Raw genomic sequence first — 18,080 nt, forward strand, 5'->3', positions numbered from 1 at the left:
TATTACGGCCCTGGAGATAAGAACAAAGTGTTTGTTTTGCATCATACTTGCCGTTGGGCCATTAATAGAATCCCGGCTCTCTGTCACAAGAGAGGAGCAATCGACACTCTTACTTGATATATTTCATCTTTTTTATCGTTCTCTTCAATCGAACATATTGTGATTTAGGTAATGATGTAAGAACATTCTTGAGGTGATTGCTCTATTTCTATCCACCGAATTATGATAAATGTCAAACACTATTTGCTCGTTCTATAATGCTATTATGTTATGCGAACGTGTAATTGATAGTTTATTTATAACAATTGCAAACTTTATGGTATCATGTACTGAAATGAGAATTGATACAAACTGAATAAATCATCATTCTTTCCTATTCCATCATAAACATACATTATCTATAAATTGGTAGTAAAATACAAGATTATTTGGATACTGTTGTTCCTTCCGTATATAGCATTGTTCAAAATGTATCATTAATACACTAGCTATACCTTCAGCTACAAAGGATGGCTTGGCTGTTCCCAGGACACAAAAAAAACAAAATGTATTCATGCACTGCTTAATCATGAAGCCTTTTTGGAATTCACCTTGCTGATCTGTTAGGGTATCTGCTTTTCATCTGCCACCTCTCACTTTACCACCACTTGGAAAATCTTTGCGATTTATGTTGGAGTAGTTGCTCTTATTTACCCTTATCTACCTCTCCTCGACTCACACTGTCTTCTTGCTGCATCATCTACCACCAATCTCTCTTCCTCTACCTCTCTCCTCAGCCCAGTTGATCTTCTCACCCTGCAAAACCAGCTGGAGTTCCATGTGACCTTTGTTTGTTCACTAGCTACTCTCATGGAGTCCCTCTTCTGTTTCACCTCCCGTTCAGGGGTGGCAAATGGAAAGCTTAGGTTACTGCCTCTGTGTTTATTTTTCGCTAGCACTCTATTACCCACCCCTATGTCTGTGCCCATCATTTTTCACTGTACTGAAATACCATTTGCTGTATCGGCACATTATAAATACCCAATAAATAAAATAAATAATATTAAATACTGTTCCTTCTCATTTCCTTGTACCTTACGCCAGTCTATGCCAAAATTATCTATTCTCAGAAAGTGCCTGGAGCTATGAACTGGTCTTGTGGAACTTCAACTTTCTTTCCCAGAAGGCTTCTGCTGGAGAAAACACATGTGAAGGAATGTGGTGTGTTGCAATATGCCATGAGGAACTTGCACAAGGCAAGCTGCAAAGGCTCCTCTCGATGATTTCAATTGCAAGCTGCTTTATTTACAGTCCTCAAGATCTATTCCACATCACCATTGGCAATTAGCAAGTATGGAATGATGCGCTTGTGAAGAACATCCAGCTTGGCAATGAAACACTTGTAATCCACCCCTTGAAATGATGGTCTACTGTCTGTACAAACTTAATCAGGCAACGCATGTGCCACAAAAGGTTTCTGGCATGGCTGCTATGACCAATATAGCAGCTGTTGATGATATCAATTCCACTTCTGGGTAACAAACATACTCACCAGTGTCACCATTAAATGGTGGTCATTTAGAATTATTCCAAAATCCATGTTTACGTCCTGCCACTGCTTAGTTCCCTGCATCATACATGATAATATCATTTCATCCAACATTTGTCTACAGCCCGATAACTAAACCTTTCTCGTAATCAGGGTTTTTGTCTTGACACCACTCTCATGATCTATAGTGCTAATAATAGAAGAGCAATCCAAGTGCCCTTCAACAACAGGTATCCTCCTGAAGTGGATAGGTCATTGGGGATGGCCACTAACCTTGTAACTCTTGGTAGGCCTCCTCGTGCGATGAGCTTGCTGCACCCACAGTTCCTTCCACCTTCCTGCTCAGAGTGGCTCTTTAACTAGTCTGAATCACTAATCCTCTGCAGTGGCCAGCATGATGGTATCCAACGCCAGCTGGAAAGGCACCGCCACCTCAGTGATCAAACAGACATGCTCTTCTTCCCAGACTTCCTCCACCCCTTGCATGCCTTGAGAAACCACAGGAGGTCTGCAAAGGTGATCTGCTGGGTTATCCAGACCTGCCCCCTAGCACAACACTCCATACTTGTGTAGCTGCAAGAGCCAGCCTGCAATCCTTGCCAGCACATGAGTCACTGTGCCTGCTATGGTGGAATTGAGGGGTTGGTGGTCTGTCACGACTTGCACTAGATGGACATTTTATGCTCAAAGCCCCACACCACCTCCATTGTCTCCTTTTCAATGTTCAAGTACTTATGCTCTGTAGTGGTAAGAGATCTGCTGTCAAATGCAATCAACAGACAAGCATTATCTTTCCTCATTTGCACCAGGACGGCTCCTAGGCCCGAGAGACCACCATCAAGCAGTAATTAAGTCAGTCGGGGTGGTTGAAAAACGCCATTGTTTTCTCCGCCAAAACGGCCTGTTTTATATTTTAGAAAAAAGCTGTTTGTTCTTGCGTGGCTATTCCCATGAACAGTCTTCATGTGCCAGGACATATCAGTGATTCCATTCCGGTTGCCAGGTCTCAGATGAATCAACCACAAATGTTCACTATAGCCAGAAAACTCAGTCAGTTTCTAGAAGAACTCTCATTTGGATCTGTCCATGCTTAAAGCATGTTCTCGCAGATGCTGAAACACAGCAGCCAGCCTATCCAGCGGCTCTTCCACCAATGCCGCTAGCTATCAGAATACCTCCATCTCTGACGAGGTCCCAAAACGCAGTCTTTTATAACGAAAAAGATCGATGTGTGACAAAATCTCTTGAATCTTCATGCAAGGGGGTCTTGGGGATATTCCGCGGTTTAATCAACCTTGGAGAACAATGTTGCCCCTTGAAACATTTCCAAAATGTTATCAATTGTGGGCTTTGGTTGACATTCGCATTTAATGTCTCTGTTCAGCAAACACATGTCCACACAGTTTCAGCGCACGTCCAGTTGTTTTGGCTTAGCAGCCACCACTACCAGGGATACCCAGGGTGTAGGGCCTATGACTTCTCCAACGGATCCTTCAGATACCAATTTTATCAGCTCCATCACCAGCTTTTTTTCTGAGATGAAATGGATCCTCCCGTGAGGTGGGGCACTGTTGGGTCCACTTGCAATCTCACCTACTGGCCTTACAGATACTTAATGCCCTGGAATAGGTCAGAAAGCAAAATGAACCAAGCCCAGCACCTTTACTGTGGCGCACCTCAGAAGAGTGTCCATGGCCTTCGTGCTTATATAGCACTTGGCATGGACACTTTCTTGGCCATGCCAGACATCCGTGAAGATTGCCTCTTTGATTTGCAGAGATTTCAGTCCACCATATGTACTTCTTTTTATGTCCCCATTCACTCTTGGTGGCATCAGTGGAGGGTGCAGATGAAGAGTCCACACCTGGCATGCGGCTATTACCCAGACTGAGGTCCCTCCGCCAATAACAAATGAAATATTCTTGAAGTGGATTTTATATCTAAAAACATGGCTGTCTTCTTCTGCCTGTATGAGTGGTGCAGACTGTGGAATTTAAGCAGACTTCAACTTCACTTGCAATAATCAACTTGGCACCCCCATAACGTCGACCATGGCCACCTTGGAAATGTTAGGCCTGGAACCATTTAACTTTGATGCTTTCAGTACTGGGAAAGCCCCCACAGAGACCTTGGTATAATAGTTTATTTTCAGACAATGAACGCAAGTTTGTCCTACAGCCGAACGGCAGCTAGGTAAGGCAAGGATCCACGACAGTTTTCACACAGTGAACATGCAGTCCTCTGAGATTGCTTTGGTAACAGATGCTTGCCTCTCCTGCTACTGGGCTGCTCTTAGGATGCTTATGGTCCCTGATTGACTTCACTCCCTGCACTCATGAGGATTGAAGTGCATCTTTATTGCGACAATTCCTTGTAGTAGCCTGTTCATGAGACTTGTCAAGTTCTAGTATGCGAGGTAGCATGATGCCAGTCCCACCTAGTATCTGGCATTGCAAACAGACTGAATAACAACACAGAATCAACTGGATACAGACCTCATCCTCTTTGGGCCCAGGGTTACCTTCACTGAGCGATTCACATACCTCCTGATGTGCCCGCTGTAAATGAAACTGCTCATAATCCTCTTAAACAAACAAATAAAAAAAGGCTCAGTGAGGATATGTGCTTCGTGATGTCATAAGAACCATCACCAAGTTGGGGAGTCTTATACATTTTGTTCACTACTACCAATGCAAGCAATTGCAGACATGTATTTGCTATGTCGCCCCTTTCTCTGGTCGCTGCAAAGAACACGAACAGGCATTCCACACATAGGTCCCACCTAGTGCTGAGCAAGGAAGACGCTCTTGGACATCAAGTTCTGGCAATGGAACATTTTGAAATGTTGACTATGACCATTGACCGCAAACCCTGAGGTCTCCCTTGCTACACCTGTGGACTCCATTGCTACTCCTAAAAAAAAAACATGTTTGTTTCTTTAAATGGAAGCTCCTGGGCTGTGACCAGCACCATGTGGCCCTTTGTGTCTGGAGTGGCTGGCTTTCTTGTTCATGTCTCTTAAAAAAAAAAGAGGGTTCCACAAGTGTAACACTTTGAGCAGTGATCCTAAATAAGAAAGAATAGAAATAACAAATAATGTGTCTTTCTGGAATTCTATACAAGAATTGCTGTACTCTTTAAAGGTTTATTTCAGGCACACTTCAGGGGGTGAGTCACTGATTTAGTCTGTTCTTAAACACCTCAAAGTCATAATGCAGACAAAAACGTCCAAAAAGCATTTAGAGTAGAACAAGCATCCATTTCGGACTATGTATTTTGCTTTGTGCAAGTTGCAGTTATACCATGTTTATCTGCCATTGTCTCTGTTACTATCATCACAAGACATTCCATCTCCGTGTCCTCAGTCACTTGACAAAATCCTTGTGCCTAAAAGCTCGGTACAGTGTAGAAATGTATGACCATAGCAGATAAAGTGGCCCTTGATTTAATTGTGCCACAATTAATGCTTTGTTGTAATGTGTCTATCTTTCCTATCTCACTGGCATGCTGTTCAGGATGTTTGTTTGCATGTATGAGGTAACGAGTGCCCAGAATACGGGATGCCATGTGAGTGTGCAGCTTTCCCTGTGCTACTCTAAATTATTTAATACAGTTATGAAACCTTCCAATGGTATGTATTTTGCAAACCTCTGAAGCCTGAAAAGTAGCTCCACGCAGGCTTGACATGTGGCCAAATTTACACCAGACCTGCAGATGAACTGACCTGTTGTCAAATCTCAGTTACCAGTTTAATGGTATCCACTAAAGAGTGTCATTTGCTTTCTGATTTTGAGAACATTCAGACATGTAATTGCTCATTTTACTATAGCCGGTAAAATAGCAATAGCCGGTAAGATAGCTTCCTGGGTTGAGCACTCGCTGCTATGATGTGTGTGTGTGATCTGCAGGTTGCAGGTTCAAATCCTGGCATGGCCAACTCAGCCTTTCAACCTTCTGAGGTCTATAAATGAGTACCAAAACAGGTTGAGTAATATTGTATGTATCTATGTTCTATATAAAGCGGTTAAGCGTAAGTGATATATAATAACACATCATTATCATTTGGCCTTGGACATCTGCTTGCATTCACAGTAATTTGGTAATATGGGCCTAAACACACTGATATTAACGACACATTTGGTGATCCATTCTTGTATGACATGTATATCGCATTGCAGTGATATCGTAACCATATATTTCGTAGTGTACTTAGGAACAATGCTATGTGATGGCACTTCCTGTTTTGTCAAGGGGTGAAAGGTTGTGTTCCATCACTTCCGCTGATGCCACTTCGGGGTGGGGTCACATATGACATCACTCCCTGTGATGTCATCAGAGGTCAAGGGTCATGTGCTTTCACTTCCGCTACCTCTGGCATTTTGGTGAAATTATGTCCCTGTTGCAGGGCCCTGCATTCTCAAATGTTTGTGTAGTGCCATGCACAAACTGCTGGGTTACTCTGGGCCCCACGTGTCACCACGCCTTTATGAACATCCCCTGTAATCAGAGCATTAACATTCCATGTTTTGGATGTGTTTCCAAACATAACATACATCACTCTTGGCCTAAAGAAGAGCTGTCAAATCTATCAGCTCTGTGATCCCGGCACCATGGATTCTCCATTCATTTCAACATCATCCAATATGTGGTACTGTGTCTTTTTTATTACCTACCACTGATGCTGTGGTTTCCCTTATTTTTATCATGACCTTTGATATAATGTGACCCTTCAATCCTTCTTTTCTTTTATGTTGTGACCCTTTTTTAAAAAAAAAATTTTTATGCCATATGAAAATATTATCTACCTATACCTTTTGTTTGCCTCTGTGTTTTATACCTCTTGCCTTGGTTTTGAATTTACACAATGCATGGTTTTTATACCAACATGATTTGTTTATTGGTGCATAATTGTCTATGATTTTGTTGTGTATTATGTTTAGCATCGAATGAAGAGTCGGTTTAGACTCAAAACACATGTAAGGCTACTTTGCAAATAAATCCATCGGACTTATAACCACATCTCTCTTCAATTACTTGCAACACATGTCTTATATTGCACTCTTGGGCGCAGTACGACTGAGATTTGCCCGTGCTCTAATTGTTTCCACAACAGTGGGAGTACTTGGCAGTACTCCCACACCTCTCAGGCACCTGCAGCCTATGTGCACTCTTAATATTTATTCATACAAGCGCTGTGGTTTTGTGACTTTTTCTGCCAAACCTGTGTTTTTTTTTTTGTGATTGGAGCTAAACCTGTTTGCTACATTCCGTATAATGCTTCTGTTTCCATGGAAAAGGGCCAGGAATCATTGATGTGCATCGTTTTCCTTAACCATTATCAGAGATGACTCAAGAAACAGTCCAATGCTCAAGGATAGTTCAATTATTTTTATTGAAGTCTTTCAGTGAGCCCTATGGCCTTCACTCTCTCTCTCGTCTGAAAGCACCTTCTCCCTAAGCCAGCCATTGCTAGCCCCCAGTTAGCAGATAGGGATTGTTTCAACCTCAGCACACTAACATGCTAGATAAGCTATTGTGCCAACCAAAAAGCCCTTGGCCTTATCTCACTAAACTCCCTCTGGGATTTCCAAGCTTTCCCTACTCTATCAAGTTGTTACTGCTCTGAGGGGTGTGAGAGTGTACCTTCCAAACACCCTACTTGATTAGGTCCTATGTCTAGTGTGCTCACCCTTTCCTCTCCCTCTTCCTTACCCATCTATATGCTCTCTTTTCACTTCCAAAAGCCTTCATTCTCTCTTCTCCCTGCCTCTCTGTCCCTCCGATTGTCTTTTGTACTTTGTAGGCCATGCCTCCACCCTTTCATGTTACTCCTCCCTCCTCCTTACTACTACTCCCTCCTCCTTACTATCCACTCCTTCACACTACAACTACTCCAACTCCACCCACCTCCTACACAGTCAGACTTCTTTCACTCATTTGCATACACTTCACAATCACTCCTTACACAATCTCACCTGTCCACCCTCGTCACACTATCACGCACACTCACACCACAGTATCACTTGCACTCGTTAACCAATACCTCCAGAAATCGCCTCCACAATGTGCTGTTCCTTCCTTCCTTCTGCTGGTCTCTTGGTCCAGTACCTCCACCTCCTCTCATCTCGCCTGAAAAACCCACATCATGTGTCTGTCCTCCTCCCTCCTGCCATTGGTTGTCTTTCCTTGTCCAATCTATTCTTATCTTTTCCACCTGGGCTGTGACTGACATAATCAGCAGGATTGTAAAATAGCACATGGCAGCAGAATGATGGTGGACCGAGGCACTCAACGTTCCTGTTCCTGTTAGGAGGCTAGTTCCTGTGCTCCCCTTGGGGGGCTACAGTCTGTCTGGGGTTTGCAGCCCTATTGTTAAGACCTTGATGATCTAGGAGGGGAACTGCTGGCTGCGTTACTTTGCCGCTGGTGTTGGAGAATTATGTGCAGCCATATTTGTTGCCAGTGTTGACAAAGGCTGCACTGCTTCTCTTGCCACTGGCACTGCAGAGCGTGGTGATGCTTTGCTCGCCGTCAGTGTTGGAAGAGGTTATGCGGCTTTGTTCCCCATTCGGTAGGTTTTACTCCATCAGTGTCTTCTTTCTTATTCCCTCTGCAGTTAAATGCTTGTACTGTTGGCTGCTGGAGGGTTGCTTTGATGGCTTTGGGTCCAGATCTCTTCTTTCCAGTGGCGGACCGCGTGTGGCGCTGGAGAGCTTCTTTCTTTTTTGGGCTGCATGCTATGACATTTCTCAAGTTCTTTGACCCTACAAGGCAACAAAAAGAGTCTGGTGAGCATTTTTAACAGGAGGCATAGTGCAAGACAAAATGGTACTGCATAACAGCATACAGGCATGGCAGCATAGGAATTGGGACCCTCTCAACTGCCACCGTCCTTCCTGGGGGGTGGCTGGGGAGGACTGATTCTGTATTGCACCGTAGCAGTGGAGTAACTTTGCTGAAAATGTTGGGGGGGACATGACATCTGAAGAAAAGGTCCCCCAGCCAAATGAATGGGGACAAAATGGTGTGCCATGAAAGTTGGGGGGGGGGACAAACACCCCTTTGCCCCACTACAATTATGCCCATGCTCTGTAGTAAGCCTCCCACATTCCTATCATCTCTTGACAATGTCAGGGTACTGGCCTTGTCAAACAGTGTACTTTTTAGATGTTCATTTCAGAAAGAATGTATTGGAGGGAGGATGCTGCATGTATTTCTTTAAAGGCCCGCTACTGTGGAATGGCAAGTGCCTATGAAAGGAAAATAAATGCATTTCGGAGAGCACTGGTTCATGCCACTGCTGCCCCGAATTGAAAACAATTCAAAGTAGGCTCAGACACAACTCTTCTGTGCATTGTGTACCCTTCTGAACCTGTTTCAAATAGGATCAAAGGAATGCGTGCTTTATGCATTTAAGTGTGCATTCCATTTCTGATAACAAATGTGAATATAGTTACATGGAAAGGCCCCATTGCACCTATTAGGTCGTGCAATTTTACCCGGGGGCCGTTAAGGAGCATTAAATACAGGGACGTCATTTGGGAGTTTCCAGGGGTCGCCCTTTGCTTCTGGACTGGCTGGCTTTCTTGTTCAGGCCTATTAAAATAAAATAAAATAAAACAGGGGTTGCACTACTGTAACACTTTGAGCAGTGACCCTAAATAAGAAAGAATAGGAATAACAAGTAATGTGTCTTTCTGGAATTCTATAAAATAATTGCTAATGTTTTATTTCAGGCACACTTCAGGGGGGTGAGTCGCAGATTTATTCTGTTCTTAAACACCTCAACTCAGCCTTTCATCCTTCTGAGGTCGATAAATGAGTACCAACACACGTTGGGTGATATTGTATGTATATTTGTTCTACATAAAGCGCTTAAGCGTAAGTGCTTTATAATAACACATCATTTTCACTTGGCCTTGGATGTCTGCTTGCATTCACAGTAATTTGGTAATATGGGCCTATATTATTGCTACACATGGTGATCCATTCTTGTATCAAATATATATCACAATATAGGGATATCATAACCATATTTTCGTTGTGTACAATGCTGTGTGATGCCCCTTCCTGTTTTGTCAAGTCAAGTTCCTTCGCTTCCCATGATGTCACTTCGGGGTTGAGTCAAATGACATCACTCCCGCTACCCCTGGCATTTTGGTGAAATGACGTCCCTGACGAGCTAGTGTGATAGTCTCAGGAGGATAGCTCAGGGGCAACATGCTCGTCTTGGGAAGCAATGCAACACGGAGCACCACAGGTTTGATCCCTGGGTCCGTGCTTAGAAACCTCTGGGTATTCAACGTGTTATAAATAACCTATCATATCATCTATCAGGTGCACATGCTGAAGACCTTTGTGAAAAGTACACATTTTTAATTCAAGTGAATGGATGTCCATGTGCATCCCTTCACTTGTCTGAAAAAAAAACTCGGTGAATCGAGTCCACCGAAAAATTACAATTGAACATGTTTTACTTATTTCAAATACTTAAATAGTCAGAGTGAAGTCACTATTTGGGAATGCAACACAACCTTTCGCCCCTTGACAAAACAGGAAGTGGCATCACATAGCATTGTTCCTATGTACACTACGATAAATATGGTTACAATATCACTTTAATGTGATATACATTTCATACAAGAATGAATCACCATATGTATCATTAATATCAGTGTCTATAGGCCCATATTACCAAATTACTGTGAATGCAAGCAGACGTCTAAGGCCAAATGATAATGATGTGAACAAATATACATACAATATCACCCAACCTGTGTTGGTACTCATTTAGTAACCTCAGAAGGATGAAAGGCTGATTTGGCCTGGCCGGGATTCAAACCTGCAACCTGCAGATCACACACATATCGCAACAGCGAGTGGTGAACCCACTGACCTATCTTACTGACTATAGCTGTCTTACCAGCTGTAGTAAAATGAGCAATTACATGTCTCAATGTTCTCAAAGTCAGAAAGCAAATCACACTCTGTAGTGGCTACCAATAAACTGGTAACTGAGATTTAACAGCAGGCCTGTTCATCTGCAGGTCTGGTGCAAAGTTGGCCATATGCCAAGACCGCATGGATCTACTTTTCAGGCTTCAGATGTTGGCAAAATACATACCCTTAGGAGGGTTCATAACTGTGTATTAAAGAAATTAGAGTATCGTGGGGAAAGCAGCGCACTAACACAGCATTCCGTACTCTGGGCACTTGTTACCTCCTACATGCAAACAAACATCCTGAACAGCATGCCAGGGAGATAGGAAAGATAGACACGTTACAACAAAGCATTAATTGTGGCACAATGAGGGGCCACTTGATGTGCTATGGTCAAACATTTGTACACTGTACAAATGCTTTTAGGCACAAGGATGTTGTCAAGTGACCAAGGACACCAAGATAGAATGTCTTGTGATGATCGTAACAGAGACAACGGCAGGAAAAAAACATGCTATAACTGCAACTTGCGAAAAGCAAAATACAAATAGTTTTTGTCTGCATTGTGAATTTGAGCGGTCTTAGGGCAGACTAAATCAGGGATTCACCCCCTGAAGTGTACCTAAAATAAACCTTAAATGAGTCTAGCAATTATTGTATAGACTGCCCTAAAGACTATTTTTTTATTATTATTTTGTATTTAATCAATAAAAGATTTTTACAAAAGACTTTTGTCATTTCAATAACAAATTCATGTGAGAGTACTCTAGGCACCGCTAACGGCTGAATTTTTCTTTCCCAAGTCATTTGCACAATCTTATTGTCAGATTGATCCATATCCGTTTTACGGCAAATATTCGAGAATAAACATTTGACATTAGAGGTTGGCAAGGTTGGCTCATTTCAAAGCAATATCCAAATGTTTAGCTGCAGCCCTCGACCATCTGGCTGAGTCACCAGAAATTAGCCGACGCCAACCCATTTCTTCACTTACTGCTGATGGATAAGATAATAGCGGTGCCAAGTACGCCTCTCTTTCTTTAGACATTTCAGGACAGGACGTCAGTAGGTGTCTCACAGTTTCAGGCTGGTCTGCATTTTCACATAGCCGACATGAATCTATGGTAGATTGTGATCTCAGAGCCAGGATTTCTCTTGTATGTAAGGTATTTAACCGAGCTCTCATGAATGTTCTTCTTAATTCTTTCTCAGGGAATTTTCCAACATATCTCAATGGTGTTTTTAGTTTGTTGTGTCCCGGCGGGAGACCCTTGAGAAGTTTGTACGACATCATTTTTTCATTAGTCGAGATCCAGTCTTGCTGCTCTATTTTTTCCTTCACTCTGCCTGGGCTTGAAATTAGGAGTTCTTCCGTACAGGCTATCACTCCCAGTTTATTTTTTAATTTCTTTAGCCAGTCATTTAAAGGTTAACACTTCCCTCTTTGAATATCTTCTGCTACAGCCTGGAAAATCGGGAGAGAGTCTGGCAAAAGAATTTTTCTGAAGAGTTGTAGCGCACCTTGCTCGACTATTGATGCAAGAGACATAAGGCCTAGTTCCCGTCGAATCGCCGCCATAGGTGCTGACTTTGGCAGGCCCAGCACCGCCTTCCACACAAAGCCTTCCAGCTTTAGCCACAGATCTTGCGGAACGGTGAGGTTCGCACTCATTCCATATACCAACGCAGGGACTATTTTGGGTTTGTAAAATTGAAGTGCTGGCGTTCATGAAAACTTTCCAAATTTTGTATCCACAGCTTTCAATTGCACTGTCAGATTTCGTGTTTTATCCCAAAGGGCCTTCGTTATGGTGTTTTCTTTCAGGGAATTATCAATCCACACCCCCAGATATTTGTATTCTTTCACCACTTCCAGTTTGATTTTTTCCAGAAACCAAGTTGGCGAGATTTTGCGTTCGACTGTCGATTTTGTGAAAAGAAGGATTTCAGTTTTCTGCGTGTTCATTTCCAAGTTGTTATCTTTCATGTAAGCAGATAGATTTGCTAGTTGACGTTGCAAACCTATTAAGACTATTTGTTATACCTATATTTTCTTATTTAGGGTCAGTGCTCAAAGTGTTGCACTTTTTTTTAACAGGCCTGAACAAGAAAGCCAGCCACTGCAGAAACAAAGAGTCACATGGCGCTGCTCACAGCCCAGGAGCTTCCATTAAAAAAAAATATTTTTCTAAAATGTTATTTAAAAAACAAATGTTTTAGGGGTGGTAAGGGAATCCTCAGGGGTTGCAGTTGCAACCCCTGGCAATCCCCAAATTACGTCCCTGCTCCCTTCCCCCTCCTCTATAGTGACCTTTCTAAAGCACTTCCAAATTCTGTATGTCTATCTTCTGTACACTGGCTACCATATTATCTCTCTTTTTCAAGCACCCCAGTATGTCAAGAATGAACTAGTGTTGCAAATACAATAATAATTGTATTTGAAGAACCCACCACCTTGGGGTGTGAGGAGTGTAGCCCAAGCAATGGGGTGGGGATTAAAAGTGGAATCATGACAGGCAAGTGATAGGATTACAAAAAGTGTAAAAAGCACCGGGATAAAAAAAGACTCTGGGCCTCATTACAAATCAGGCGGTCCGGAAATAACGGTGGCGGTAAACCCGCCGGCTCCGTTGTTTCCAGACCGCCTGATCCCGACTCCTGCAGGCGGGAGGTGATGTTCCCGCCAGGTTTGACCTGGCGGGTTTAACACCTCCCGCCTGCAGGCGGACGAGGAAACACCGGCAGCATTACGAGATGCTGCTGGTGTTTCTATGATCCCCATTCCCATTGAGTCCGATAGGACTCAATGGGAATGGGGTCCCATAGGACTCAATGGGAATGGGGATTAACACCATTCCGCCTCCGTGATTCCCGGAAAACCGGGGTTGTAATGCCCCGGTAATTCCGGGAATCACGGAGGCAGAATGGTAATACGAGTCCGGTGGTAACCAGGTGGTTTTACCGCCTCGGTTACCGCCGGACTCGTAATGAGGCCCTCTGTGTTATAGGTATAACTTGACATATGCAAAGATCACATCATAAACCAACCTGAAAAACATGTACATTGTTATAGTATTATTTTGGGCAGAAACTGCATGGTTGTTGCTTTTTGTTTTGCCAGATAGTGAAAGGAAGCCTACAATTACCAGCATGCAAATTAAAGTGAGCCTAAAAATGTAATCTATTGTTTAAACTGTGCTATTGAGACTAAAATAAAGGGAATGCAAATACACAATACATTCACTTGCTTTTAGTCTTTCTTTGATATAGCGTGCAGCTGTATGCACTCTTCCCATTTCTAATCATCCAATATTCGCCCCCCTAATAAGGGACATGCTACAAAACATAACCACCACAAATGCCCACTTGGTGCTTTTTTCCGAACCATCTAATTTTAATCACTCTTTTACATGCTTAAATTCAAAGCAAAATAAAAAGACAAACTGGGTAAAATCTCTTCTGAGCAAGGAAGTTAGTCTCCAAGTGCTGGGAGCAGCAGACTACTGCGGGCGCAGTGTTGTATGGCAACTCAGGCAAGGGCTTTTAATTCCCGTAGAGATAATTCGTGTGGGTTTCTGGATTAGGTGAACATCTGTCCGTATCCCTGGAGTGGAAGGAATCAATTGTTCAGATGTCTGAGCTTAACTAATCCTGAGGAGAAGAGGTGGCTGTAGACCTCGAAATCTGACATGATAGATTCCACTGAGCCATTAGAAAACAGCATCATACCAGCAGCAAAAGCCCAGAATGGCGGCTTCCAACATTTCCAAGTAGCACCAGCTGAATTGTCCTAAACCTTTCAAAATTACAATGAGGATCCTGGGGCATTAGCATGTTGGTCCAACATGTGTTTTGCATTGGAAGACATTAGCCATTACTTCTCGAAGCTAGGTGGACATCAATAAATACCATAATACTAATACTACTACTAATAATAATAAAAATAATAATAATAATCTTCTTAATTAGCCAGGAACAATACTATACATTGTCACAGGAGAAACTGGTCTTTTTTTTCTTTTTACTAAAAATGAATTTAATGGGTGGGTCGCACCCTCCAAATGTGGGTCCCTTAAGAGCAATGCATATGAGGGTAATTCAGCCCAACTTTGTCTCCAGAAGCCGGCTACATTCCTCTTTAGGGTAATTCTCAAAGGGTCTGATTTACAGAAAGTTGTGCATGGCACAAAAGCACTTTGTCCCAAAAAAGGACACTATGTGGCGCGCTGCGGTGTGAAAAACTATATCCACTGATTTACAGATCGGCCTCTGCGCAGGTTCCCAGCCCTATGCGCCATGTCCATACACCCTGCACGAGGCTTGAAGGACTAGCCAGTGCAAAGACCAAGAAGGGTGCAGAATATGCCATGGTCCTGAGCTTCTAGCCCCTTGGAATGTGCAAATGTAATGGATGGGATTATACCAGAATAATTCTAAATCCAAAAAAACTGACAAACGCAAGAAGATGGCAAGTTACTCTTTTATTAACAATTATCTAAAACCGGGAGGTTACAATGAACATCAACGGACGTACGCTCAGTCTATCAATGATCTCTACAATAAATACAATTCTTATACTCAATTGTGCGTCAGAGTGACTTCATACTATGTGGCAATAGTGAAAAACCTATCAAGGGTCGGAAATGGTTAAGGGAAACATCTAGATATACACTTATATAGGAGCTAGGATTGTTATTGGCTGTCCTTTATCAGGTGGACAACGTATGCCTACCTCTTAAAACATGCCACTTTAGAAACATTAGGTACATAGTTTCTCATTGGTTTTAAAAGCTATAAGGTCCTTAGTTATATGGACTAATACAATCGGTTGGCACGCTTGTGCCATGTCTGGAACATTCAGTTAATTTAGCAGAACGTAAGCCCAGACCCAATTAGCCCAGCATCTCTCATCACCCATGCCTTCTGCCATGAAATTGTCTTTGTTCTTGGCCTTGTAGAGTATTCCCGTCTTTGGGAATGCACATGAGTGAGGACACTCGCTATCGTGTCTGGATCTCCAAGTTCAAGCTCTTTTTCCATCTTTTGCTCACGTGACAGGAGACCATGATCTGGTCCATTTTGCAGCTTTTAAATACTCTAAATGAATTAAACCTTGGCATCCTTAGTGTTCTTTCTTGAACCTTAATGCGAGATCATTCATCCTCCGCACACTCGTTCTTCTTCCGAGTAGATAGCTGCCCTCGATTTCTACGATCTTGACTTCAGGCCTTGCAGCCTCGCCACGCAGCTCCATGAGCCTGCTATTATGCTGCGACACATTTTCCATTCCCCCTTCATGGTTTCTGGCTTATTTAATTCATGATACCAATGTCCAGTCTCTGTACAATGGTGGCTTTTCCTGCATTCTATTTACTACTCGTAGCTAGCCTCTATGATGACTTGATCTACCTTGTGTTTCAGCGTATGTACATTTATTGAACTTCTGTTTTCTACAGCACTTTGTCAACTATTAATCTTCGTCTTTTCCATGTTGATAGTTCACTCAATTCTTCACTTCATTATTTTTCCTTTTAGGATCCATACATTGTCTTCAGTCAGTATCTCGTGACGTTGTGCACACTTTCCTATGAGGTCATCAGTTCATTTACTTAGCTCCTTCTCATTTTCCATCAGGGAGTTCCTCGTGCAGGTTGTTGTCACCTCAGGGGTACATTCAATAGGATTGTCTCAGTGGAGATCTCCTTCCAAATACTTGCTGCAGTATTGGTATGTTAGCTGGTGTCTAGCAAGCACACTCTCATGTCTCCAATATAGGGGAGGTAGAGGGGTGGGGTCTCCTGCAGATGTATAAAGCTGCTCCTCTACAGTCCTCATTAAAGTAGAGAAATTAAAGATAACATGGGCGTGGGGAGGAAGGCACAGTGCAAATGTATAAACACGCCCCATGAAGTGCAAACAAACTTGTATTTACAGATTAACTTGTGCATCTGGGCAAACGAAAAAGGATAAAAATGTTACCACCGCCCGTGACCAGCCGTAAAGTGAGACTGCGCCATGCAATCCCAGGTTTAAAAACCACCATGCAATCGTAGATCAATGCTGTGAACATGCCCATTGCTGCATTGCTTGCATACCTACTGCTTTATGGAAGGAGGAGGAGAAGTATGAGGAGTGCAAGAATCTACCATACACTCATAACGATGTTTGCCATGCCTGATGAGGAAGTGTATGGCACATACCGCTTCCCCCCCACATGTCATCCTTGAATTGGTCAGGGAGTTGGAGAATTACCTGGTGTGCCCAACCATGGTGAAAGTCCAAACTGCCCTTCACTTCGTGGGCACTGGCACATTCCATTGCACCACAGCTATTGTCAGGGGTATTTCACAGCCTATACAACCATGCTGCCTCAAACAGGTCCTAAGCTGCATCATAGCACGTGTGCATAGCCACATGGACATGCCATGCAACGTTCAGGCAAGGAAAATTGTGGCTCAAGATTTCTATACAGTTGTCCAGTTCCCACAGGTACTGGGGACAATTGATTGCATGTTGCACTTCAACCCCCACAAGCCACAGAACATATATATCGGAATCGAAATAATTGGCATTCGCTCAACTTTCAGGTCATCTGTGAGGCAAATGGTTACATCATGCATGTGAACGTAAACTACCATGGATGCAGCCAGAATAGCTACATATAACGCCATTACGCCATCCACCAAGTACTGGCATCAGGGACATTCATCAACAAGTGGTTCATTGGTGATTATCAGCCAACACTGACACCAAAAAATACACTGATTGGGGGTCATATCCACTATAAACCACTATAAAAATCACATACAATAACAACATTTGATTAACGTCATTTACAGGGGACTGTGCTTACCCGCTTTCACCATTCTCCTTTCCACCATCAGAGCTTGGTGAGTGTGCCTAGAAGGTCTGCTGCCTTTTTCCCACCTTTTGGTGGCATCTGCGGTCCCCCAGCCCCCCTGTTATCCCCCTTGTCCCCCTCTCCCTCCCCGATACCATTTCCTGATTCCCAGCCCTCCCCACCTCCAGCTCCCTCCCACCCCGCTCCCATTGGTCCATTGAGGCTGCCTAAGTGAGTCTAGCGACTCGTGCACCTTCACTGGCTCCTTTCCACCATCGGAACTTGGTGAGTGTGCCTAGAAGGTCTGCTGCCTTTTTCCCACCTTTTGGTGGCATCTGCGGCCCGCCAGCCCCCCAGGTATCCCCCTTGTCCCCTCTCCCTCCCCAATCCCATTTCCTGATTCCCAGCCCTCCCCACCTCCAGCTCCCGCCCACCCCGCTCCCATTGGTCCATTGAGGCTGCCTAAGCGAGTCTAGCGACTCGTACACCCTCACCGGCTCCTTTCCACCATCGGAGCTCGGTGAGTGTGCCTAGAAGGTCTGCTGCCTTTTTCCCACCTTTTGGTGGCATCTGCGGTCCCCCAGCCCCCCCCAGGTATCCCTCTTGACCCCCGCTCCCTCCCCGATCCCATTTCCTGATTCCTGGCCGTCTCCACCTCCATTGGTGTATCCCCCTCCGAAACACCTCCCCACTCTGATTGGTCCAGGCAAGGAGATCCCCCTCATTGCCAGTCCTCCCAGGGCAGCCCTCTGCCGGCAGCCCATCGGCTAA

Source organism: Ambystoma mexicanum, chromosome 12 (genome assembly GCF_040938575.1).
Source record: "Ambystoma mexicanum isolate Mex_15411 chromosome 12, UKY_AmexF1_1, whole genome shotgun sequence".
NCBI classification, from domain to species: domain Eukaryota; kingdom Metazoa; phylum Chordata; class Amphibia; order Caudata; family Ambystomatidae; genus Ambystoma; species Ambystoma mexicanum.